The 27,439-nt window shown below is 43.4% G+C and overlaps 1 long non-coding RNA gene across 1 annotated transcript; it reads left to right on the top strand.

Moving 5' to 3' along the window:
* On the top strand, nucleotides 1-26,276 carry LOC142405994 (uncharacterized). The gene is made up of 3 exons (XR_012774405.1): nucleotides 1-130; nucleotides 12,073-12,433; nucleotides 24,749-26,276. It is a non-coding gene; the product is annotated as an uncharacterized LOC142405994 (long non-coding RNA).
* Nucleotides 26,277-27,439: the final 1,163 nt, after the last annotated feature.

Below are 27,439 nucleotides of genomic sequence, written 5' to 3'. Positions count from 1 at the left end.
TAGTGGAAAGCAATGTGGGAATATCTCAATCACAGCAGAGAGTTCTCCGAGTGCTGTTTATCCGACCTGGAAATAAGTGCTGCTCTCCTTTCCTTTGGACAACTGAATTGAAACAGAGGCAAAATCTGGGGTAAGGCAAATTTTTGTAGTTTTGTTTTTCCTTCTGAACAGTCACTCAGCCAGTTAACTTTGTTCACCAGGTGTTTTCTCATTTCTCACAAATGATTGTCTAACTTGGAAACTATCAGAAGTTTGCTTAGTTGCTAGAATTCATCGGGGGAAATCTTCAAGGCCTTTTATGATGGGTGGTCCCTTCCTTTGGCTCTTCTTAACCCTGGTTCTAGTTAATATTTTTAAAAAAAAACACAACTGAGGGCAATGTGTCATAACTGCGAGAGGTAAAGGGCTAATGAATAATAGAATTGCTAGTAATAGACAAAGGTGGACTTCTTGATTATATTTACTAAATTAACTTAATCATTAGCATTTGATATGATGCTCAGAGGCATCATATCATGAGTCAGGGAATAGACTTGTTTACTTGTCTTTCCCAGCTCTGTGAATCTAAACATCAATCAAATGCTAGAAAATTGTTTAGCTAGAACGGTGATTACTCAGTTTATCCACTCTTTTGGACCACATCTGAAGAGGAAGAATATTTCATGAGTTTCATCTTCTACTTCCTTGCCCCTACCTCCAACTGCCTCATTCTAAAAATGTCCTTTCTATGGGACCCTAAGAGAGACCACATGCCTCATCTCAAGATCACTAAACTACAGAGATGGCAACAAGAGAGAAATACAATATTCCAGCTGGATAATCACCAAGCAGTCTGATTCACTTAGTCTAATGTTCCCAGTCAGATCCTGGCAATGAAATAAGCATGTAGGAGGATGCAAACAGATTAGTTTTAATTAAAATAATAAAAAGGTCCAAGCCATGGACCTCAGATTTGAGCTCCTCTTATTTTTTTCATGAGGAAGAATATCTGATCAAATCTTTCTCTGAACCTGTCCCTCAGGTTTTTAGTCTGATTTGAATTCAAAGCCACATGGACCTGTTTGGCTCCTTCTAAAAAATTGCTCTGCAAATGCTCACCATTTTGTCAATCCAGACCCACAGTTCATCTTTGAAGCTCCTCAGCTCTGGATTTGTTCTAGGGCTTAATAACGTTGTCCCAGGATACCTCTGGGACAACATCCGTCTTGGTCTTCATTGCTACATTATTGTCATTATTACTTACACTGTTTTAAAGGTCTGGGTTTAGGTCAAGGTTCCACTGTGTCAGGACATGGACATTTTGGGATATCCCAACCTCAGAAGGTTCCTTTTTCTAGTCAGGGAGCAATAGACCCTGTAAATAATGTTGGCAGAATTTGGGACCCACAATAAGGGGACAATTAATTATTGTTATTATAATAATTATCATTTTGGGGTCTCCTGTATCAGGATCAAGGCTCTGCAGGTGCTGAACAGCATTGCTGTACAGAACCTCGGTGGCAGCTGGCACCAGCTGGAATCCCATTTCCTGCTCACCAGAGCTTCAAAATATGTCATTACATGTAGAGAAAAGAGGGAGAAATGTTGTTTGTCTTTTAATTTCTCTTAAAATCTTCTGCATTTGTCTACAATGCACCATTGACAAAACTACTACTGATTTAAATAAAAAACAAGCAAACAAAATTAAACAGACTAAAATCATGCCTACATGTGCATAGAAGCATTTATCAGACTGGCCCATATATTAAAAGGCCTTTTTTTCTTTCGGGTGAGCTGGGAGTGAAATATTTTTAAAGGCTTGTGTTGTAAACAGAAAATCCATGATTTAAATTAATGATTTATTCCTTTAAAGCCAGTGTGGAATCTATCACTGGCATGATAAGATGCACGTTGTCTTCTATCTGCATATAGCCATGTAACTGTGCAATATCTGGCAGTGAATATGAAAAAAAAATCAATTTTGCCTGGTTTCAAGCATATCTCCTGAGTCTGAGATATGTCTCACTTGTTTTTCAAATACCGCTACAAGTAATTTAAGCTCTATGTTCAGAGAAAGAACTTGTCTCTGTGTGGGTGCACACATCTGTATTACCTGATTGGCATTAATTTTTACCTACTTTACACAGAAAGATTGCAGTTCTCCTCCAGCATTTTTTCTTCCGGAGGAAACAATCATTAAGAGACTGCCTGATCCAAAGCCCAAGGAAGTCAATGTACAGTCTCAAACTTTTGTGAAGTGTTGATCACATTCCAAGGCCCAGATCCTTAAAGGGTTTTAAGGCCCAGCTTCCCCCGAAGATTTGGGAAGACCTGAAACTCTGGGTATTAACACCAAAGTCCTCAGTTCTGCATGCATGATGAATATTTAGCTTTCAGAGGATCTGCCAAAAGCCACCACCAGGTGCTGGCCTGGATCAATCTTGTATCTGATGTAGAATCATATTTTCTGTGCTCTTGAAAAGCTGGAGTGATATGCAAGTTACACGATCACAGAACAGCTCAGGCTGGAAAGGCACTTCTGGAGATCATCTGCTCCAACGCCCTGCTCAAGCAGGGTCAGCTACAGGAGGCTACTCAGGGTCATGTCCACTTGGGTTTTGAATATCTCCAAGGATGCAGACTCCACAACCTCTCTTGGCAACCTGTGCCAGTGTTTGATCACCTTCACAGAAAAAAAGGTTTTTTCTTGTGTTTAGGTGGAATTTCCTGTATTTCAGTTTGTCCCATCACCTCTTGTCCCATTACTGGGCACCACTGAGAAGAGCCTGGCTCTGTCTACTTTAATCCCTGCATTGGGTATTTCTACACATTGATAAGATCCCCCCTGAGCCTCCTCTTCTCCAGGCTGAACAGTCCCAGCTCTCTCAGCCTCTGCTCACATGCCAGATGCTTTGAGCCCTTAATCACCTTAGTGACCCTTTACTGCACTCACTCCTGTATGTCCATGTCTCTCTTGCACTGGGGAGCCCAGGACTGAACACAGCACTCCAGATGATGTCTTCTCACTGGTGCTCAGTAGAGGGGAAGGATCATCCCCTTTATACCTGCTGGCAAAGCTCTTCCTGATGCACCCCAGGATGCTGTTGGCCTTCTTTGCTGCAAGAGTGCATTGCTGGCTCATAGTCAACTTGTTCACCAGGGCCCCCCTGGCCCTTTTCTGCCAAGCTGCTTTCTAGATGGTCAGTCCCCAGGGTGTACTAGTGCATGGGGTTGTTCCTCCCTGAGTGCAGGACTTTGCTTTTCCCTTTGTTGAACTTCATGGCGTTCCTGTTGGCCCATTTCTCCAGCTTGTTGAGGTCCCTCTGAACGGCAGCACAACCATTCGGGCTGTCCACCAGTTCTGCTAGTTATGTGTCATCTGCGAATTTGCTGAGGGTACACCCTGTCCCATCATCCAGGTCTTTAATGAAGAGGTTAAACAGTGTTGGTCCCAGTATCAGCCCTGGGGCTGGCTAGTGACTAGTGACTGGCTTCAAGACAAACTTCGAGCTGCTGATCACAACCCTTTCGAGCCCAGCACTTCAGCCAGTTTTCAGTTCACCTCACTGTCTCATATATTTAGCCCATACTTCACCAGATTGTCTGTGAGGATGTTAACAAGAGACGGTGTCAAAAGCCTTAGTAGAGACAAACCACATCCATTGCTCTCCCTTCACCCACCAAGCCCGTCACCTCACCATGGAAGTCTATCAGGTTGGTCAGACATAATTTCCCTTCGATAAATCTGTGCGGACTGCTCCTGATCACCTTTCTATCTTTCAAATATCTGGAACTGGTTTCCAGGATTAGCTGCTCCACCACCTTCCCAGGGACGGAGGTGAGGCTGCCCTGCCTGTAGCTGCCTGGCTCCTTCTTGCCCTTCTTGAAGATAGCAGTGACATTTGTGTTCTTCCAGTGCCCAGGAGCCTCCCCCGATCACCATGACCTTTCAGAGATAATCAGGAGTGGCCTCGCAATGACATCAGCCAACACTTGGGTGCATCCCATCAGGGTCCATGGACTTGTCTGTCCAGTTTGTTTAAATGTTCCCTAACCTGCACCGAGGGTAAGTCTTCCTTGCTCCAGACCTTCCCAGTAAAGACGAAGGTGAAGAAGACATTGAGTACCTTGGCCTTTTCCGTGTCCTTTGTTACCAGGGCCCCGTCCCATTCAGCAGCAGGTGCCCATTTCCCCCAGTAGCTCCCCAGCAGCCGGCATGCCCTGTGCTGCAGCACAGCGTGGCACAGCATGCGGTGGCACGGTACTTCCTCCAGCTACCTATGGACACTACTTACGAAAATAAACGGGACACGACAGAAGCCGGGGCCGGGCTCTGTGTTACCCTTCTGCGCGTGTGCAACAGTGCCCCAAGAGCTGCAGAGGCTGACTTTGAAAGTCCAGCTGCGAATTTAATTTTAAGTGATACGAACTCCAGCCTAATGAAACTGTGTTTTCTCCTCTCTAACAGATACTTTACCTTTCCCTTTGTCTGCCCTGTTGCTTGCCCTAAACTCAGCTTGTTCCGATGGGATGTATCCTCAGCCAGTCAGTCATTCCCTCAGGCGGGGTGAGCTTCTGTTGCTCCATTTTTGGCAAAATCTGCGGCACAGATTTCTAAATGTTTTGTATTTATTTTATTGCATTTTTTTGTGTCTGTGCATGAAACCTTATGTTTGATGGGTAAACAGTGTATAAACATTTATCATAGAGACTTTTTATTTTTTAATAAACAGAGTAATTTTGTCAAATAGCTCCTTTCTTACTCCGCTTCATAATATCATGTGGAAATAGATGGTCTGTTTCAACATCGGGGAACTGGAGGGATAAGAATAGAGACAGCAGTGTGGAAGCAATGGGTCCCTCTTCTGCCCATATGGTTCAGGTTTGCATTTTGGCTGGCACGATAATGTGATTGCTGGCAGATCGAATGTTTAGTCTCCAGAGCAAATAGCAGCCAATGAGTTGGGGTGTAATGTACATGTGGAGATGTTCATAATATTCCACACAGGCTGAACCTACAGCAGGAGCGAATTCAGCTGCAGTGAAAACAGAGATGCTGCATGAATCCTTCTGTCAGCACAGCAATGGCATTTCCAGGCTTTTGCATTTGGGAAGGGGAGGAATGAGCCTCTGGGGATGGAGAACGCCACCACTCGCGGATCCTCCTGTGGCAGGGATTTCTGACTTGCCGCATAGAAGGTGATGTATTCTGATGAGCCTGAAAGTTACATTTCATCACTGCTTTATCACCCGATGAATCATTACAGCAGATGAATGTTAATTGTAGCTAAACAAATGGGCATGTCCTCTCTATCCCCAGACAGCTGCCACCGCTGTAAGACATTAGGCAGAGGGTGCAAAGTGCTTCTGGATGGAAGGGAAATGCTGCCCGTACCTCTGGAGCTGCATATCTGCAGCGTAATGAAATGCCAGGTGTGGAAGAGTGTTTGGATCGGAGCAATTTCCATTTGCTCTGCGGATTGCACCGCTCTGGGGACACGCACAGTGCAAAGCTTCCTTAAGTGGTTGGTTGCTCACAGGCGGGAAGGTCTGCATGGGAACAGCGCTGGCGTAGTCACATGCCATTGCATATGCCCTGGCGCTGAGAGGGCACCCGGCATCACTGGGTAAGGTGCCACGGGGATGGTGTGAGAGGCTGCTGAACCTGGACGTAGGGCAGAACAGTGCCAGTTCCTTGGGGACTGGCAGTCCTTGGTTTAAGGGTTCTTTGTCCAGGGAAAATAAACTGATCGGGTGGACTGGGGTGTTTTCTTCTAGAAGTTGCCCCTCTTGGTTGACCTAGCGACAAATCTTCTGTGGCTAAGCCACTGAGGCCTGGATTGTCTGGCGCTTAATGACTTGAATTTTCTTGCTGCTGTTACATGAACCAAGGCAAAGTGTATTGGGGTACCCCATTTCACCTAGCTCATGTTTCTCCTCAACAGGATGCACCTGGAAGGCAGTAGCTTGCAAAAATGACATTTCCATGCCATTCTTGATCCTCTGTCGTCAGACAGTCTGTTTCTAGGAATACAGTTGCATGACAAGAGACAGAGGTAATCAGATAGCCAGGTGGGCAGCTACGATCTCAGACCTGTTCTTCCTACAGGACATTTTGATATTTGTGAAGCGCATGACTGGAACAGAAGGAGACGAGTCAGGAAAGGAAAGGAAGTACTAACAGCTAGGGACAGTTGTGGCTAAAATTTAGCCACCTGAAGGTTAGACAAGCAGATACATGCATTTTGGTATGTGAGAGTGGACATCTGCAGCCGGTCTTTAAAATGGGCAAAAATATCAAATGTAAGCATTCATTCTGTCGGCTTGAAAGAAACATCTAGTATCTGCGCAGAGCCCTGCCCCTTACAGAGGCGCCTCGGCATGGATGAAATTCAGATGGCAGCAAACAGATAACACACCGCATCTAATTCTCAGTACGTGGGCCCATCTCCACAGGACTCCCCACCTGGAACGATTTCCCGGAGACCCCCGGTTCTGCTGCCAGGAGCCGTTCGCTGCCTTGGAGGCTTCATCCCCCCCGGCTCGGCTCGGCTCGGCTCGTCTGGCAGGTACCTCCTCGGCTCAGCCGCTGACGGCAAGCGAGAGGAGGGGAGCGAGGAGATCCTTGCAGACAGTTCAAACGCAGACTAAGAGGCATGTGTTGAAATGTCGTCAAAGTAGCAGGAATTCATTTTATTGAAGAATACATATAATAAAGATAGAACAAAGGGACTGAAATGGTGAACAGATGGGCGGGTGTTCTTCGGTGGCTCAGGAGCTGTGTGAACATGCTGGTTTATGCCCTCCCCCTCTTTCTGCCTTTTTTTTTTTCCTTGGTTTGGTTTGGTTTAGTTTTGATGCATCAGGGTAGGATGTGAGATGATATGACAGTATATGTCAGAAACTTGGGGGAAAATAAAACCCCCTTTTTTAACATCAAACTACTGCTATCAATAGGAACAGCAACTGTTCAAAATTTGTTTCAGAGCTGCCAAGAAGTGAACATTCACGGGAGAGAGAGAAAGAGAGAGAGAGAAGGGAAAAAATATTTTTCCCTGCTGTTTGCAAGGTGGACACAAATGCAAGCGGTAGGAGGCTGACAACTTGACACATGTCTAATAAATCTAAAGCATGGAAAAAAAGTCAACAATTCACTGTACAAGAAAACATTACTGCGATAGAAAAGTACAGTCCAACACACCCCCCACTTAAAAATATATTTATTCCCAAATCGGTGAGGAACGTAGACATTAGAGCCTCAATTTCTCTTCCCCTCCCTGCCCGACGATCCTTTTTCTGGATTTCTTTTTTTAAACCAGGGTCACGTTAGCTCCTGTGCTGAGGAAGCTGAGGTTGGCTGCATTATAAATGAACAAGGTGCAAAAGCTGAGTCCAGCGAGCAGATGTTGGGAGCTCAGCGTGCTGGTGACAAAGGGCTAGAGTGCAAGAAGCTTCCATCGCACGTCTGTTCTTCAGCGCAGAGCAGGAGAGGTTTTAATTTGACAAGTTGGTTGGATGCAGGGAATTCACAGATCTCAGTGAAAGCCAAACAGATTTGGCCACCTACTGCATGGCCACATTCAGCTAAAAGGGTAGCAGTTGTGGAAATGTCTCCTGCTCCAGCCGCCTGACACCATGCGCACAACGGGGAGCCTCGAGGAGGTTTGTTTACCACAGGCGGCAAATTCCTTTAAAAGGGAAGAAGCAGGGGGGGAAAAGAAGTAGGAGAGAAAAATCGTGCTTCCGCTATCAAAATAATTAAAGATTTTTATTTCAGGTGGCTGGTTGGTTATTTTTTAAAGCTCTTCATCCTTTTTTTTTTTAATAGTTGGTATGTTAGGAAATGCAAGAATGAAAATGAATGCCAAAACTAATGGAAATTCTCCTACAAGCCTCATGTAAACAGAAACATCAGCATTAAAGTTATGAATCTTAATTTGTGCCACTGAGCTAAAATTTGTATCTTTCTGCATTAAAGGAATATAGGCGTACAGCACTGTGTAGTGTCTATGTGCAATACAGAAAACTGACATGGTCTCTCCAATTTATGGGGAAATTGACATAATTTTGCAAAAAAAAAAAAAAGAAAAAAGAAAAACCACTTGTGAACTGGATTTTGCATAATGGGATTAATTTGGTTGACTGTCACATCAACTGTGCTGCAGAATGCAAGTTAATCACAACATCGGTCTGATTTAAAAGAAGAACGAAAGAAAGAGAAGGAAAAGGAAAAGGAAAAAAAAAAGGAAAGGTATTCTCTTCGTCTCTTCAATTATTGTTTCATTTTAAAACGCCCCTGTTTCTTTTGTAGCTGTGGTAGCGCTGGCAAATAAGGCTGGTGTAGATTTTCGATGGCCACCTGAGTGGTCTTTTTTTCCTCCCCCACTCTCCACAGTAAAGGGGGGGAAAAAAGTCAATAGCTTTTCCAGGCTCATGCAAAACTGCTTCCAAGGCATGGCACAACTATATGCATTTGATCAATATTTAAGCCCATCAACTGAGCCGAAGCAACTTTAAATATTTTGTCATATGGATCTCACTTACTGCCTTTTCTTCCACTTATCGCCCTCCCTCTGAAAGCCGCTCTCGGCACTGGGCTCCCCACTGAACCAGCCCCGCTGCCCTTTTTCTGCCTGCATCCCCAGTCGTGGCATTAACAGCGCCGTTCCTCTGGCAGCTCTGCAGAACGTCAGAGAGAGAAGCAAGCATCCGTCGGTTATTTTGTGGCCGATTTCTGTCTGTCTTCGCAGAGGTATGGGATGAAGGAATGAAATAAACCTTCTTACAGGCTCTCACATTGTGTTCTTGGCAAAGGTACTGAAAACAGAGAAGGCACATTTACATGACACATCACTTAAGTCCTCTGGTTTCTATGGTTGCAGTAGATTTTGCTTTCAGGGGGCATCCTAGGAAGGAGATAATGCTGCGCAGCACTTTGGGCATGGTGCGGTTGAAGAATTAGCTCTGGGAATTGATCGTACCGTGATAGTGGTGACAGAGAACAAGGAATCGGGGCTGCCGGGATGTCAGAGCAACTTGCGCTTCCAGGGGACGGTGTCGTGTCAGCGATTCCTGAAGGCCCTTGCACCGCACCGCAGCCGGTGACTGCTCCTTCATCTCTGCCTCCTCGCAACGAGCACACTCCTCTACCCAGCGCAGCGCGCTGACTAGGTTAAACAATTACACTACACTAATTGGCCTGTGTCGGTCCTGATGAGAAAGTAAACAAATGCTGCAGAGAAAAGCTGAGACAAATTGTATCTAATTAAATTGATGAAAAAAGTGACAATATTTTTCCCCAGGAAAAAAAAATAGAAAAAAAAAGGCAACTTGTAGCATGACAAATATCTCGTGCTCGCAGCCGTGTACCCCACCTGCTGAACTTCACACCTTTGCTTGGACGTGACTGTGCCGAGCCGGGGAGAACGGAGGTGCCCTGTGGCGTACATTAGGGCTATAACTGCTGGGATGCCTCCTGGGCCAGGTGTTGCTCTTTGCGTGCAGGGAGAAGGCTGTCTGCCATCGTTTAGTTGTTCCAGTGACCCTGCTTGCGTGCACGCCTGTGTGTATGTGTGTGTTTTGACTAGGGTGGGCTGGCAGCGATGCCTCGAGGCACGAACGGAAGCGCTCCTCGCTCTCTCCACTCACAGGCTGGTTCGCCCACTTCTGGGCCGTGAGCCTCCCAGCACCTAAAGTTTGCGATGGCTTCTCGTCGCCTGCCAAATTCGCCTCCATGTGACAGCCACCACCTCGGCTGAGGCTGATCCTGGAGGCGGAAATCCCAGACCCCAGAGCCGAAAGCGCGAGGCTCCACATCTCGTATGAGAGAACGAGGCTCTCCATCTGTACGTACCGTCCACTTCAGCTCCTCTGCGGACCACAGCAACTCCCAGTACACTACCCTGGCACGAAAGTCTGGGGCAACACAGGTGAATAGGTGGGAAAATTTCAGGGATGTATAAGAATCGTCTCTTCATTGACCGAAAGAGAAAAGGCCAAGAAAAAATACTACGCAGTCTAAGGCCGTGCTGCGTCCTCTCACGCTGCCCTCCGTGCCAACGGCCTCAGGGAAGCTAAAACCATGAAAAGTTACTAGTCCCATATGCCAGGGCAGAAACAGGGAAGAGATATGGGAGACAAGAGCCGTGCCTCCATGCACCCCTATTAAAAACAAACCTGGGAAACTTTTTCCATCATTTTGCTTTGGTGAGGTGGTGAATATGAGGACACCCTCCTGATTCATCTGGGAAAAGATCGATTTAAGCTTAATTATTTGGTGAGATGTTCATAAGTAGGTAACCTTTATTTTTGGGGTCATGAACACACGACACACGAAAACCACACAGCCAGGGCCGCTAGAATCTCTTTCCTCCGACTCTCGCTGAAACCACTGAAAAGACACAGAGCATGTTCACTGAGTGCATGATCCAGCCGCCACAGGAGCAGCTGCAAGAGCGGTAGCTGAGTATGTAGTATATAGCCAAGCATTTCCATCCTAATCCTCTGTTTTGAGTTGCTCAGAGATTTCCAAATGCTTTACTTATCAGGATAAAATGTTCCAGGCCTGGTCTCTGGCAGAATGAAAATTTTTAATAGTTTAAGATAAAAGCGATTCAGTTATTCTTGAGTGGGAGAAGAGTCCAAGAAGCAAGGAAATGGATTTTTTTGTAATTTTTTTTTTTCCTAATAGTTCATCTGCTAAAGCCTCTGAGGGACCAGATTTGAAGCCTGGCATGAAGCAGCCCTCACTGAGAGGGCCATTAGAGACTAGAGCATGTTACAGCTATTGACCAGTGTGTTATAGGGAAATTTCTCTGTGGTCCACAAGGGTTATGAGTCCTTGGAAATCATCCAGTGGGCTTACGCAGTTTATTTAGGAAAGTCGATTCCCCCTGCTCCCACTCTCCCCCCACACATACGCTGTTTCTTCTAGTAATATTGGGAGCAAGGGGATCCGTATTTTCCATGTTCGTGACTACTTGAGCTGTACGGAGATCCCAACAGAGATTAGCAAGGTGAGCTAGACGACCTCCTGAGATCCTCTCTAGCCTAATTTTCCTGTTTTCTAGTCTAAAAGGCCGTCTGATTCATACCATCAGTTCCATATAAACTTTACATCACTTGCGTAAATCTGTTTATCTAAGTCCACCGATGAGCCATAGCACATATTATTAGAGAATTATTTCTTGTGTTTTCCCCTGTGGTCTTTCAGGTTGATGCACGCTGAGCAGCCCACATCATTGTGCAACGCGTGTAAGTTTTGTGTGTTGAAACTGCAGTAAATTCAAGGCGTGGTGTAACCGATGAATACTTACACAGCACGTCGGAGATAGGAGAGAAGCACCATGCCCTGTGATGGCTATGGATTGCCCTGTGCATTAAAGTCGTGTTCATGTTGCTGTACTTTGGCTCTAGTCTGCACGGCAGCTGGAGGAACTGGAGGAAGCGTTGCATCTCTTCCACGCAGAAGGTGCTGCGGCACAGTATATTCTGCGGGAAAAACATCGAGCAACAGCGAAGGTGATCTGGTTATCTACGTTGCAGACAGGAGCAAGCTAAACACAGAGCCACTTGCCCTGGCTCTGCAGTCCCGGCGAGCTGCTCCTGGAGCTACACTGCCTTTGTGAACAACTGATAGATCGATCAAAGTGGAAATACACACAGGGCTTTAACTGTGCAGTTGTGTGGGTTTCACACTAGTTTAGACAACCCGGGTGGTAATTAGTGCTTGTCATACTTAGGTTCATACTGAACCCTCTCCAGTTGAAATCCTAGGAGTCTTGCACCAAATTTGGTGGCGGTCTTAGCAATCAAGGTCAACTGAAGATGTACCATAATAGTAATACACACATCATAACAGACAAAGCAGGAAAAAAAAAAAAAAGTTGTGGAGAATATGATACTAACATGCCCATTTTAAAGATGAGTAGCTGAGTCAGAGGGACATGAAAGCCCAAATTCCCAAAGGCAGGCAGGTAACTGAGGAGCGAGTACTCGCCCAAATTGGACAGAAAGTCAATAACAGGGCTTAACTTTGATCTCCTGACTTGCAATCGTCTTATGATGCAACTATAAAATCAAATCTTTCCCCAGGGCTTCTCAGAAAAGGTGAGTTATTTCTGCTGCCTAGCAGACGCTTGTGCAGATCACCTGGCTGGACGTCGGAGAGCGTCAGCATCCTCAGCACCCCTCGGCCCATGGGATGGGGCAAGGACGGCGACGGGGGAGAGCCACATCCCGGATTCACTTTGTGGGAAGGTTTGGCGACTTCTGTGTGAGTAACTGACTGACTTGTTGCTAGGGAACAGTTGGGAGGCATGCTTTTGATCTCCCATATGCTTACTACTAATAAATAAACAAATAACAATAATTACAACAAACCCCAAGCCTGTTGTATCTCCAGGATTAATTAATGATGAAATACAGCTGAAATTCTGCAAAAGAAGGCAGCAAGGTGGGTTCGAATTCACATTTTCCTGCTGCGTATGGAAATGATGGTTGGAATTAACATTTTTTTTTTCCTCCTTAAAATTTACCTTAGCTGGATCAGGTTAGTGGGAGGAGTGGGGGAGTATTCCCTTCACAGACAGAGGATGAGCAGGCAGACAGTAAATCTCCCCATGCCAGTTTTACTCGCATCCAGTTTTTCCTGCCTAGTACAGTTAAGTTTTTTAGATACTTTACTTGCATTTCTAATTCAGTTATTCTTCTGAAATTTATTCAAAGGATTTATGCTTATGAAATTATAATATAATGCTGCCTATATGCCAATGAGCTGCAGGCAAAGAAAATAATTTTCTTCAATTTACAGTTATGAGGCTGGAAGAAAATGATGCCTTCTTATCACCTCTTTTTCTTTGTATGCCTCAGTATTTTTTTAAGTCTTCAGAAGGCAGGAGCTGATGATGAATTCTTAAGCAGATCACACTGATAATTGTATTTCAGAACTGTCAACTCTGTGAAGACTGTCCACGGAGGTGTCTCAGTTCACTTGAGCTATTTGTGTCACTGCTTCTCCAGGAACTCAGCCCTCAATAAAACCCAAATCACTGGGGATATTGTTAAGTCTTCTGAAAGGATTATTAGATCGAAGGAAAATTTATGGATGACACTTTGTAACAATTAATCAGGAACTGTTGATGAAGTTAAGTTGGTTCTTTATTCTTGAACAGAAAAAAAAAAAATGCAGCCCCTGTACAAATTGTCAAATGGCCTGTTTTGTCACTCTGTTTGATTAATGGACTATTTGGAGTCCCCAAAAAGTCCTAGTACAAATAAAAAAGAATCATAAATATTGAATAAGCTCACAGCATGGTTAACCTTGACTATATTTTGAAACATTCTTGGGGAAAACTTTGCTATTCAGAAAATAAATTGCTAAGGGGATTAAAAAAAAAAAAAAACGCAAAAAAACAAATTGGAGATTTTGGAGAATGTCACCTACCCAACCTTGTCATCCTGATTAGCCTGCCATGATAAATTAGCTTTAGTTAGCTTTGCAATCGGATCAGAAACTGCTGGCACACTACCACGTTTTGCTAGTGGGGCTACACCTGGTCCACAAAAGGGGCACAGGATGGCAAGGAAAATACTCCTGCTTTTGGTGCTTTGTATGTCACACAATGCTGGGACTGCTAACAGGCTATTATCCTTTTGTACCGTCATTTATGGAAATGGAGCCCAAGGAGTGCTGAGAGCATGGGAGTCACGGTGCCATAAGGTTGCTTCTGAAAGGTTGGTCGAAAGATGGCCGGTGATCTGTGTATATGCAAATGATAAGACCTGCGTTTCAGCTGCAGCGAGCACACACACACACGTTCATACGTATTCAGGACACGCAGTTTCCATCTTTTCCTCCTGCTCCTCTGTCTATTTGCAACTCCGGTGCCTTCCTCCCCCCAGACACCCCCCCACCCCCCCATTGCTTGATGCAGCTGTTTAGTCCTGACAGGTCTGACCCGTCGTTTTTGCTAACCTCTGATAGCATCTAGGTCATCGTGATCCCAAACCAGCTTGCTTTTGTTCTCGGTGAACAAGAAATACAATGCTATTAGTTTAGGCTGGGGTTCCACAAAGCACTAAAACCCCACGCGGCTTCACTCCAAGCACGAAAGCAATTCCCCTCTTCTCCTTCGGCGGGGCACCTAAGTGCCTGCTTAAAGTTAGGCATGTTTCAGACATGTTTGGGCTAGATCAGGCCCTTACTCAGGAGAAATAATGCCACTTTACATTTCGTTTAGTTGGCCCCTTTTGCCCGTGTGTGTCATATGCCAGCTCACTAACCCATCTAAGCTGACACACATGCAATAATGTACTTCAAAGCAAAGATTATTCAGGCTCAGGAAGTGGGAGAGATTTTGAAATCTGTGCAACTATTTTCATTAGGAATGTTAGAGAGCTGTGCAGTAATAATTGCTCATTAGATCTTGTTGATTCTTTGAAAGTAACGCAGGGATTAGAACAGGGGATTGGTTTTCGTCTCATCGCATTTCATTGTGAGCTATAAATAATACTTTTCCATTTTTATTGCTCTCCACGATCACAGGTAGTCCTCTACCTCCCACTGAAGAATAGCACTACGTAAAGGGAGAGGGCTGGGCCAGAGACTGCATAAGCTGCGGCAGGCAGCTGTGCCGGGACACCGAGGTGCTAGCCCCGGTTGCTCCTTGCTGCAGGCCGTTTGGTCAGCAGTGGCCAAAGGGAAATGCTTTTCCTAGAAAGGTCTGTCTCAGGAAAATAGGGCCAGGGAAGGTCTGGAGATGGTTTGGACCATTTTCACACTTGTGCTTCAAATTGGCCACGTGGCACGTGGGAAAGAGCAGGGAAGCATGAGGTTTGCAGGGCCTCTGAGTATTTCCTCAGGTGTACGACTGAAAACCTTTTATAAAGTACTTTCATAATTGTACAGTACCACGACCTGTGGTTAAAAAATCCAGTGGAAGTTACCAGCCTGAAATAGGCTGGGCTGAGGCAGGAGTTTCAGGGGAAGCTGGCAGAGAGCTGCTTCTGAAGGGGGTGCAGGCAAGCCCGCAGGCAGCACTTCTCCCCGCTGCTCGACCCACCCCACGTCCCTGGGGCGAGCACCCCACCGAAGACACCTGCTTGCTGTTTTCCCAGCAAGGTGCGAAACCAAGGTCCTGACCGGCAGTGATCATTAAGGACGGGAATTTTCACAGGAAAAATGGTGAAATTTTGGTGGTTAATTTGCTGGGTGTTAATTCTGGTTAAATTCCAGCCCTGGTAACTGCACTCTTCCCAAAGGAATTCCTGCTGCTGATTCACCTGGGAAAGCCACAGTGGTCCTTCATCCCCAGCCTGAGCCACCAGGGTCTGTCACAACACACGGCATAAGTGGCTTCGGGGTGGGGCTCTTCCAAGGTCTCTTGCTGATGTGTTTCGCGTGGGATTTACGAACATTTACTAGGTCAGGGAGACTGAGCGAACCTGAACAGACTGTTTAGCTCAGTGGTTAGCATGGTCACATGGGAGAGAGGAGACTTGTGCTCTGTTTCCTCAGCCATTTAAGTAGCTGGAGCGCAGCTAGGACGCAGAGCCTGCTCTGGAAGGTGAAGAAAACCTTCTGCATCAAGTGTAGGCACTAAGAGTGAGTGGATCAAGATCTGGATGCTCCTGGAGATGCCCAGATGCAAAGCTTTAGGTGCTTTCGGGCAGCAGTAGCAGAGTGGGAACCTGTGAATCAAATTCTGCTCTAACAGGACTCTGGGGCTGCAGAGCAGTGCCTCTGCTCTTTGTGCAACAGAGATCCTAGAAATTAAGGTATTGCAGAGGAAAGCATTACGGCTAGTAAGAAAGGAAGAGACTTTAAGGTATAGTGATTATGATGGCCAGTCAGGAGTAGGGTGTCTGAGTTCTGGCTCCTACTACGTTTAATATAATTTCTGTCAAGCAGAGCAGCTTCAAAAAAGGATATCCCTATTCAGAAATAGTCCCCATATTTTTGTGGTTAAGGCATTTCTAAAAAGTGTGCATTTGAATCACCTTGGAAGAGCTGAATTTCATTCTCTTCTCTGGCTTCATCTCAGGTAGGTGCTCAGATCACCTTTTTCAAGGCTGGATTAGTCATATCACGTGGACACCTACCAGACTGGGTCGTACATGGGAGGGATATCTCGTATGCAAGTGCCAGCACAGCTTAAAGGTAAACCAGGAATATAACACCTTTGCAGTACCTGACGTTATGTGTGTGTCCTTTTCTGCAGGACACACGGCTGGAGAACCGTACCACTATTGGAAGAAAGGCAGACACCTGGGGACCTTAGGTGCCTCCTTGGTACTCTGCTGGTGAGCAGTGGTTTGGAGGTGTCCGAATTGGTGGTTTTTCATTAACCAAGCATGCTTGTGTAGCTATTGCAAGGAGTCTTTCAACATGGGAACTCAGAGGAAGGCTTTTCTTTTCAGCTCTTTTGGACCATATCAAGATTCTTTGCTTTCTAAAAGAAAGTCTTCTTAGCATCTTTTGCAAAGCTGGCAAATGAATAAGATCCAGCTCAGTCCACATTCTCTTCTTCTAGCTCTCCCAAACATAAAACAGGCACTAAAAGAAAATTCCCATTACTAAACATTAGGTAGGCCTGTTTCTTTGATGACTGTTTGTTCCTGAAAGAGAGCTCAAATCCAGAAAATATGGGGGAAGATTCAGTCACTTGAGAGGTGCAGATTTCATCGTTATTGTTTGCCAGCAGAAGAAAAACAATGCATAAGAAAAAGCATATACTAAATGAAATTAATTGCATTGTAAAGAGCACCAAGCACCCTATAAAAACCTGTTGCCTAAATGTGTCTGTAACAATTTATCAGCAAATGATCTTCATGCAAAGGAGCCAAAGCAATTAGCTGGGGTTTGGCAGATCTCTGCACTCCTCTGACACACCCTGTAGTAAAACAGACCACCAAAAAAAAAAAAAAATCCTATATACCTCAAAATGCTAGGCTGGTGGTTCAGATGTTTTACTAGGGTCTTCTCTATGTTAATTTGCCATATTTTATAAAGCACATTACACACTATTCATTTTTGTACCTTCTCTTCTTTCACTGCCCCTGCCCTCTTTAGCTGTATGTGCCTAAGAGTAAACCACCTGCAGAAGTGCTTGCATCAGCTAGAACTGAATTAGCAAATTGGTTTCACCTGAAAATGGACAGGTTTATTCTCCAGGTGAAGGTTGATTTTTATTTATTTACATGTTTAAACTGTCATTGACTAACAGGTAACTAAAAACCTAGCTATGATAATGAAATAACAGGTTGACCAATGTTGCCTGTATCTTTTTTGTGGTTTTAATTTAATGAATTTTTTTAATTTAACCCTTACACCACCTTCTACCAATTGATTTTGAAGATCCCAGACGAAGAGTAAATGGCAGGTACATGGTATTTCCCCTTTTAAGAAGTGTTGTCATTTTATACGCTAGGATAACACCTATGAATCGAGCAGTCTCTGAGCTTTGGATAGCTGCAGACTGGGAGTATTGTGAAGATGTGACTACAGACTTGCTTATACTTATCTTCTTTCCTAGATGCCTAGGAAAAAATGGATGTATGTCATACTGTTGGGTTTTGTCCTTTTATAGACTGGAACTGTGTTATTCATGGGATGTGGAGTATAATGTTGATTGTGTGTTTTGATTCTTCTGTAATTGCAGAGAGAGGAGAAAAGAATTGGGCTCTTGTTCTTCACAGATGGGAAGATACGGTCTTTGCTCTTAACACTAGAACGAGTAATCAGATGTTGGTTTCCTGGCTTCTAATGTGTGAACGAGTTGAAAGACACTCTCAACTAGGCTAACAAGCCATGTGTAGTGGGTGAACCATGCTTCGTGTAGCTCATTCTTGACACATTTATGATATAAAACAAATGTAGGAAGGTCTTTTGATCTGTGGGTTAAGGCTGCCTGTGTTTACAGAGGCAAGGCTGGAGTATTTAAGGGCTTTGAAAGGTATCCACACACATGACTGTACGCTTGCCTTTACCTTATTTTGCTTATCTTTGTGTTTGCTAGCTACCTTGCTTTCTGTTAGAATAATGTCAACTTTGTGTTAAGATTCACTTCATGTGAGCTTCGTTACTACATCTCTCCTGAGCGGAAATAGTGTGGTGAAATCTTGTTAGACCTGTAGTGCCTATGCTTGGGCTTGGGAAATGACAGTGCAGTTCTTGTGGCCATGCAGCTACACAAAACCTGCTTATTTCCTCTTCATCAATGAACAGCACTGAGTTGCTTAAGGAAGTCAGCAGTTGAATTTTGCTTGGAATTATATGTGAAGGAGGACCCTCCTTCTTGTCATTTTATTTATCATTAACAGCCATTATAATTTCTTCCCAGCGGCAATTACACTGATATCACCACATCTAAATCAGAAATGACACTGTAGTGGTTATATTATGTTGACTGGGCATCACCTAATTTTTAAGTGACATTCTTGCCCCATCATTGTGATTATATCCCCTTCTAATAAGTAATATAAGAAAAGATCTACATAATGGGGAAACATACATATTAATATATTCCATGACAAACATGTTAACTTTACATATTAATCTTGGTAAATAGAAGTCATGTTTACATTTTTCTTCTTCAGTACACTGTTCTCTTGACAGCTTGCTTTCCCTCTGGTTTTATTCTTTCCCATCTTGGTGTACGTTCCACTGCCTCTGGTCACCCTGTTAGTCGCAGAAGGAGAAGGCAGGTCACATCCGTCTGGTTAAAAAGAAAAAAAAAAAAAGGAAGAAACAATGTTACTGGATAATGTAATATTGCTGCTCTCCTCTTTGCATTCAGGTCTGCGTGAAGGGACTTGGATATGTGCAATAAACATATGTGTGTGATAATGAGATTGTTGGTGGAAAGTCATCTTGAAAAGACAAGGAGCAATTAAGATTGCTTACTTATACAAGTTAGAATGACAAGATGCCATTGCTGGCCCCACTCATCCATATAATAGGGTTCTCCTTCCCTGCTTAGCTGTATAGGGAGAAGCATTTCCTGTCAAACCCCTGCCATGACTCCACCATAAAGCAATCTGCCTTCCTCCCTTTTATACACAGTTCTTTCTCACACTCCCATCACTGTCCTGATTTCAACTGAGTGCCTGCTAGCAAGCACCTGAATTAGAATACTTTAAGAATTCAGTGCAAAGCCTTCATTTAACTGAGTATTTATTTGTATTGGTGTAGTCTCTTGTCCAATTTTAATTGAATACTTAAAGATGTCAGTGGGGAGATGTGCAGGTTGCTCACAAATGTTTAATAATGCGATGTGTGGAGTCAACAAATAATGCACCTTCCTTTTGCTATCTTAAAGATTTAGATAGGATATCTTGGATGCTATTGACAAGGAGAGAAGTGTGGAACAATAGGAACATATGATAGTTAGTGTTAGATAACAATAGCTATCCTTATGCATCTTGAATTGAATGATGAAGCCATCAATTAGAGAAATAGCCCTCTGAGTATATATCATTGACAAGATGAATACCAGTACATTGTATTTCTGGATGGAGATCTCGGTGATCTGTAATTCAGAAAGGCAGTGAACAGTATATACAGTCAAACTAATCCTATGATATTGAAAATCAGAAATTTTTGTCCTCCCCATGTTTCTTTGGTTTTTAGCTACTGGACTCTTTCAAGTAATGAAAGTATTTGTACGTTATATTAATTACTTAAACAATGCTTTCTCATTTAGTATCAAGATGCCATTCTTTTCCACATTCAGCATATTTAGTGGACACTTTCAGGGCTTAAAAGAGCATGAGAAGCAGTTCTTTCTAGTTGTTGTCTGGTCTCTTAATTAATTCTTACATACTGACATGGGGATCCATTCACAGCCTATGAACTCTGTTAGAGTCCCTCTCCATGCCAAGGAGCAGACCTGGCATCCACTCCTTATGTGGCATAGCCTCTATTTTCAACCTAAACTTTCCCATGTTCTCTTTGGAATGTCTGATAGTTTTCATCCCCTCTGCTCCTTCCAGCTTTGGTGTTTTGATTTTTTTTTTTTTTTAGCTTTAATAGTCATTAGTCTTATGTTTATAGCAGAGAAGCAACACAAAGAAAAGCTAAAGAGGTGGGAGTTGCACTGTTACAAACAAGGAATTTTCAGCATTTGCCATTTCCAGTTAATTAGTTTAATTTCTATCACTTACGTTTGAAAGTGAGTGAATATTCCATGGCCAGGGACAAAACTTATTCTTTGATCTTTACATAGATAACAAAACATACTGCAGCAGAGTAACACAGTGAGAATGGCTCTGTAGTAGAATAAAGAAAGAATATGAGGAAAGACTGTAATTAATGCAGTGCTAGACTAACTATAAAATACAATTTAAGGAATGGGAATAAGCATTTGTGACCATTATCTGTATTATTATTATTTTTGGTAGAGGTTTTTTTAATATGGACTCTCTTGTGTGGAATCAGCTTTATGATCTTTTCACGGGGATCTAAATGTTTAGGTCCTCTTCATGTTTGTTTGCTTGTATGCAGAAGGTCATTATATTAAAAAATGGATCCTACCAGGGATGCCAGTGATCGTTGCAGAGAAGACAAATTTCTAGAGCCTTAGGGGAAAAAACGGTCACTGCCTTTCCCAGAAATATTTGAAAGGGCTAATGAAGTTTGGTGTATCTCAGTGGTATTGAGGATGTATGGCCTGATGAGGGGAAGAAAAAACCCAGGTCTTTCAGGAAAGCAGCAGGTAAAAGAAATTTCTGTAGCCTTCCCCCTTCTAAATCTAATCAAATGAAACCACCTACAGGCCAATAAGCTTCTTGAGTGCACTTTGCCCTGGAAATAGTGTTTTATTATCACCCAAAATATAAATAATGCAATAAAAGAAAATGTTTGAGGTCTCCTTAATGAGGTATTGTTAAGGCACCCTTCGCTCTTATCTCCTTTCATAGCCTGATGCAAAGAGCAGCATCCAGTGGTCGAGAGTGTATTTTGAGTGCTGCTGGGAAAGTACAAATGAGAAAACAGACTTAATTACACTGCTTACTGCATCTAGAGGTCCGTGTGGTTTGACCGGCTGTGTTAGGACACCCTGTAATTTGGAGAAATTCTCTGCGTGCTGGCACCATAAATGTACTGCTATCCAAAGGATGGTTAATAATCTAAAGTTGGCTGTTAGCATTGCTGGAGCTGGTGTCTATAATTTCTGTGAGTGACCTGAATGACTCTGCAATGAAAGACTGAAATGTCACTCTCCTCCTTTACTTTGTTTGCCTTGAGCAAAGACTGCTCCAGATTGTGTACATCCACCGAGGTCCAAATGATGAAAGGGCAGTGCGTAAGCATAGATTCATGGCTCCGCTAAATCTCCCTGCTCTGGCAGAATAGTAGGGAGCATGGGGAGGAGGGCATGAGAGAAAAATAAGATGGTCTCCTCCAGAGCAGCTTCCACCGTGGCCATCTTTTCCCACCTCTGAGCGTGTAAAGGCGAGGCTGGCTATAGGGACTTGGCTCTCCCATGCTCTCTAGCTGCCAGCCACCAGTAAATCAGACCTGATGCCTGTGGCTAAAGGCAAAGCAAATGGTTTCCATTATCCAGGTATTTATTTTGCACCTGCTGCTGTGACATCTGTGTATTAACAGTTACGTATGACAAAAGGTAGGCTGACCTGACTTCGAGTATTTCATCGCTTCTTTTCATTATGCTGAGTGAGCGAGCAAGCAGAGGACTCGTATTCTTCTCCGGAGGTGTTACAGACCATCCAGCTGAGACATCTGTGGAGTGGCAAGTGCAAGGAGCTTTACCTTTGCTGTCAGGAATCTTAAACCCTTGTTTCCGTTGTGTCTCGTTGGTACAGCTCAGATGCAGTAAAGGAGTAAAATACTATCAGTAAATTTCAGAAAGTTCAGTATTTGCATTTCATTTGGAAACCTGTGACATTTTGGCATATTTTCACTGGAAGGCCAGGGCAATGCTGATTGAAGATCAGTGTCGGCATTAAAATACACAAGGTATGGAGAGCTGATGTGCTTCAGAGCAAAGCCAGACTGCCAGGCACAGAACCAGGGCAGCCCTGGGCAGGGGATAAGACCGAGTGTTCAGGGTTGTTATTTGTTTTTTTAAATACAGGGTTGAACAAAAAGACTAATTCACTCACAGCTCTCTGGGACTGTATCTTCTTGGAGCAAGACAGGTTCTTAATACTTCTGTGGTATCTTTAAAATCATTCAGACTTTTGTGCATGTTGCCTGATGTAGAAGTGTCAGAATTGGGGTCTGTTCAACCTTTCCACTTACTGTGTGATAGATAGGAAAGCACTGGAAAAGTGCCACTCTCTATATTCCCTCTAATATAGTATGGCTAGCTTTCAAGGACCGAGAAACTTTTCCATTGTTTGGATAAGCATGGATGTCAGTTGTGCTCTGGCAAAATTATGCTGGGAAGCCCCAACGAAATCTAAGCCCGAATGACTGTGTTCATTCCCTTCCAGCCATCATGAAGGCACTATCAACATTTTGTTTACTGAAAAGCTTTAAGAGGTACTACTGCCATTTATATATGACAGACACAGTGAAGTCCTGACTATATTTCTGGAAGCCTTGCCATCACTTTTCCACCTTGCATTAGTCTGTAATTAGTTGAAAATGTGCCATAATGCCAGGAAGGTGGAAGAAAAGAATCTAGAAAGCAAGGACACTGGCATTAGTTCTCAGTGCAGTGTATTTGTAAAGTACTGCTGTTAGATTTAGGACTGTATCTGATTTACATAGGGGAAAAAAAGCCTGTTGCTACTTGTTGAACTCATCTGAGGTGAAAGCACAAACTTTGGCTTTCCTCCAGTCAGCTGAACACAATGCCACCATCAATGTCCTTTTTTGCCCCTGCTAGATACAACCTTTTACTCTGCAGCATGTTTTATCCATAGCCCTCCATTCACCTTACAGGATTCTAGTTCATACCATGTGAACCACTGCTGAACTATTTTGTACTGCTACAATTTCAGCTTTGTGGAAAAGGAGGAATATTTGGCTCCTTCCTCTTTGCACCATGATGCGTATTTTGTGACTGCTGAACATGTCAGCTTTTCACAAACAAGAAAGGAAGAAACGCAATAGAAGTAGCCTCACCACATTAAACTGTAGCATTAACAGATAGAAGGAAAGACACAGCAAATGAAATCATAGAGGTCCTTGGTGGGTTGTTTATGGTTAATTTTTTTTTTTCCATCTCACTAGAAAAGATCTTGTATATTGAAAACCAAAATGATGTCTCTTGTTGTGGTAAAATGGGAACTGTATTTATTTGCCATAAATCTACTCAAATTTTGTTGCAGAGCCCATAGGCAAAACTCCATGTGCTTTGTTACGTTTAGGCATGTTACAAGACAAGGATAACTGAACTCCACCCTGCAAAGGGAAAGAAAAGCCTGCAACACTTCCAGCAGCCTCCCCCCTATGATTTTTTTTTTTCCTGGAAGTAGGGAGGGAGGTGGAGAGAAAGAAGGGAAGGGAAGAAGAGCTATCAAGTAACTCAGGATTTTGGAGGTGGGGGAGAACTGTTTTCTAAACTAGGATGGACGACAATCTGTCCCTCACACCTGAATTCATTTTGAGAAGAATGGTACCTTTTCAGCAGTTTCTCTCGAGCAGGGCTTGCTCTGCCACCACCCGCCATCAGAGAGCTCAGAGCTTGCAAAGCTGCTGCTGTTGCCACCGAGCTCTTAGAACACCGGTGACTGCGAACACACTGGATTTGCCAAGACTTTGGGAGTTATTTGGAGGCCCTGGGAAATTTCACTACGATTTGAGGTTAGGCAGGTCTGTGTTAGAACTGCTTTTTCCAGCAGCATGAAGACACACAGAGGGAAATAAGAGCCAGGTTCTCCTCAGAGACGGTTTTTACACTGATTTCAAGAGCGTTATTCTTGTTCCTCATTTACATTCCCAGGAGAGGAAACTGACTCAATATCTCTCTTATTTGTAGGCACTTGTTATAGCAGATTGAGGTTTCCCAGCTCAGTAAGAAGTCAAATGATCCAATAACTGACTCTGCATCTCGATTACTGAGAATACAGGGAAAATAACATACTTTATCCACTTCCTTCTGGCTACTCTTGCCACACCCTATGCAGGGAGGAAAGGTACATTACGCTGCTTGTACGCAGGGGTTATTTCGAAAGTAACACAACCAGAGGAGAACCCCTCATTAGGGCTTCAATGAGGGATTACACATAGGTGTCAAGGGGCAAATAAGCCAGACGTTTTCAGCGTTATCCTTGTTTAATGTTACGAAATGGCTTTCAAAACTCTGGATGCAAATAAAACTTTCTGACAGGCTGCCAGAAACAGTCATGCCAATAATATCATGCCAACATGAATGAAGTCGGAGTGTTTTTCTTTGTAGCGATCAGACATGCCACACAATGCATTTCTGTGGAGTTCTCTTTCTTGGGTGGTTGAAATCACTTGGCTCGCGGCCTCGTGCCTCCCGGCTCACCTGAGGCATGCTGTAATCAGCCAGAACCATGCTGCATGTCATGTCTTACTGCTTCCAGAAAATATACAAATTTCCTTTCCTTCTATTCCCTTTGTGAATTAGCCCCTTAGGGGTACGGCTTTAAGACGGCGTGCAAGAAGCCTGTGCACAGATCCTCATAACGCATAATGAAATTTGTGTGCCTGCCTACTTCCTCTGAAAATGAACTCTAGAACAGCAGAAGTGACTTGGTCTGGCACTTGCTTGGTCCTTTTGACCTCCCTCTTGTGATGGAATATAAAGACTTCCTCCTCCTTCTCTTACAGAAAGCCCGGAGGGTATGTTTGTACGATGTGCTGTCTGGTCCTGCAGTAAACCGAGGCGTTTCTCGTGGTTTCCAGTGCCCTCAGCTCCAGTTCTGAAGAAAGATAAGGCTGTTCGACACTTCACGGCATGAACTTGGCTTAAGAGTACAGGTGCAACGAGACTACATGTCCTGTGACAGAAGGCTTGAACGTAAAGTTTTTGCTTCAAAATGACATCAGAAAGCATTGTAAGCCCAGGAGAGCTAAGGGCTTCTGACAAGTACAAAATTCTCACCTGCAGAATAGGTGCTAAGAACTCACGCTCTTTCCAAGCCCTTATTTGTTACTGTAGCACTGTGTAGAATTTAGTAAAGTTTCCCAGTGAAAACTCCCCTATGCAGAACCATGTAAGCTTCTTGCACACAGCCCGTTTGTAATGTTTTTTTGCAAGACCTACAAAAAAGCCAGAGAGAGAACATGCTCTAAACCACCACCAAAACCTCTGGGCTGCTCTGGATTGCGGGAAGGTTTCTTGCAGTCTGCCAGGATCCGTGCCGAGCGCCTGGGGAGCTGGAAACTGCTATTGTCCTGTGATAAGGGCTTTACTTGAAGCAGGCTCTGCTGGAGGCACAGCCTAGGCTTACAATTCGCCTTGAACCAGCACTGCCAAAATGCCCCTTATAACCAGCATCGATGGCAGCGATGTCAAAACCCCTCCTGTCCTATAAACTAAGTAAAGAATGTGAGTTTAAGGGGGGGAAATATACGTTGGAAAGTATAACTGGGTACGTAGCTTTTGTTGTCACTTGCCGAGAATCAGCGGGCCATACCTGACAGCTTCTTATTTTTTGCCTTGGGCCTGGTCTACATGTACTTTTGCACTAGCAGAACACAGCTAGTGCAGTAAGCGTTTACCCCTTCTAATGTTACCATTTCATCTGGTCTAATAAGGCCCAGCTTTTATTTATGTGTCTATCTGTGCTTGTGAGAGGCAGGAAGAACACACCAGCTGGGGAAGGGGAAAAAAAAAAGAAAAAGAAAAAAGAAAAGATTCCCGAGTATCTACCCAATGAGTTAATGCAATGGGGTATATGTGAAGGGGTTAAAACACTACACAGGTACAGATCCTGTGGCAATTACAAATGTTATTGAAATAAAAACCAGAAACAGGAAGCCAAAAAACAGGTCCCTAAGGCAGGCATCTGTCTTAAATGATATCATTTGTCAAGTTTCCAGCATCTTGTGGTTGTGAACACAAAAAGAAGTTCTGTGTTATACTAAGGACATTACATACTCATTAGTTGGAATGTTCCTGAAGTACATAATACAGGATTTTCATTTAATAAGAAGCAGCTACTTGCCACTGCGTTGTACATACATAAAATAAATTCTGGGCATGCTAATTGCCATTCAAGGATGTTCTACCTAATTTTTGACAGGTTTTTCTTCCCCTCCCCCTTTAGCCTACACTGTAAAAATTGTGAGCAGAATGTGTTGCTATAGTTTAAAAACCTTTTTAGAGTATTTTCTTATTTCTGAAATCTGGATTCCTGCAATGATGAATATTGAAGGCTTTAATGCATATATTAAAGAAAAAAGAAAAACAAGTTACCTATAGGAATATCACAGCAAGAAGGGGAGTAGCAAGAAAGCAAAATACATACATACATGTGTGTGTGTGTGTGTGTGTATATCTCTCAGCACAATAACTCTTCAAGTCATCACTCCCCATCTCGAAGAACAAACCTAACTGTAATTAATTGGTATAGTTCCTCTGTCTGAACACTATTAGTGCATTAGACTTAACTAATATATAAGCTTCCCCCTCTCTGCCCTGCCAATGACCTTAAGCTTCACATGGTAGGAAGGCCACTTGCTGTAGAATAGAAAAGTAATTTATCCACCATGATTGTTCAGCCCTGGCCCCTCTGTAAAACAGCGACTGACAATTGTGCTGTATTATGGATGGTATGTTTGTGGTGTGTACAATAGTGTGCAGAGCATCAAACTCACTTCCCTGAACACTGCAGGCAGGGTTTGAAAAGTGATCCTAGAAAGAAGAGACCACTTGCTGAGCGATGGCCCTCCATTTTCAAATCTTTTTTTTTCCCTCCAAATATCTCCTCCCTTTTTTTTTTGCCCCAGAGAGACCAGTATTGTTTTCTCAGCTTAAGTAAGAGCAGTATGTATTTTTCCAGTCATAAAAGTATGTCATATTTAAAAAAAAAAAAAAAAGGGTTACTTTGCTTTTATTTTACCTGGGATTTCCCTGCTTCTTTCCACATTTCAGGATTTAGCATATTCCCTCAAAACATAATAAATTTCGATTCTGTAGCTTAAGGGATCCATCAGTTAAAATGTTAGTCTTTCATCTTTATTACCCTCCCATTAAAATGAAAGAAACCGGGACACACTTCAGTTTAGAAGAAGCAATTTAGTTGGTAATGTCCTTACTACTCAAGTCTTTACAAAGAGAGAAAGTGCATTATTGCTTATATTTCACACATCTATCTGCATAAGAAGCAACTAAAGCTTTCAGACACATACGATGTTAAATTTAATAATATTCTTTGATTAGATTATTTTATTACAACATTTTTCCATTACCAGTCATTTCCCGTACACATTTACATTCATAAAACCTGCAGGTTTTTCTTTGTTTGTGTGTGTGTGTATGTATTCATAAAGCAAGGAAAAGATTTTCTGGTTTGC

The sequence above is a fragment of the Mycteria americana genome, chromosome 2 (genome assembly GCF_035582795.1).
Source record: "Mycteria americana isolate JAX WOST 10 ecotype Jacksonville Zoo and Gardens chromosome 2, USCA_MyAme_1.0, whole genome shotgun sequence".
NCBI lineage: Eukaryota > Metazoa > Chordata > Aves > Ciconiiformes > Ciconiidae > Mycteria > Mycteria americana.
The sequence above is the reverse complement of the archived record's forward strand: the minus strand, read 5'-3'. Positions and strand labels throughout refer to the sequence as shown.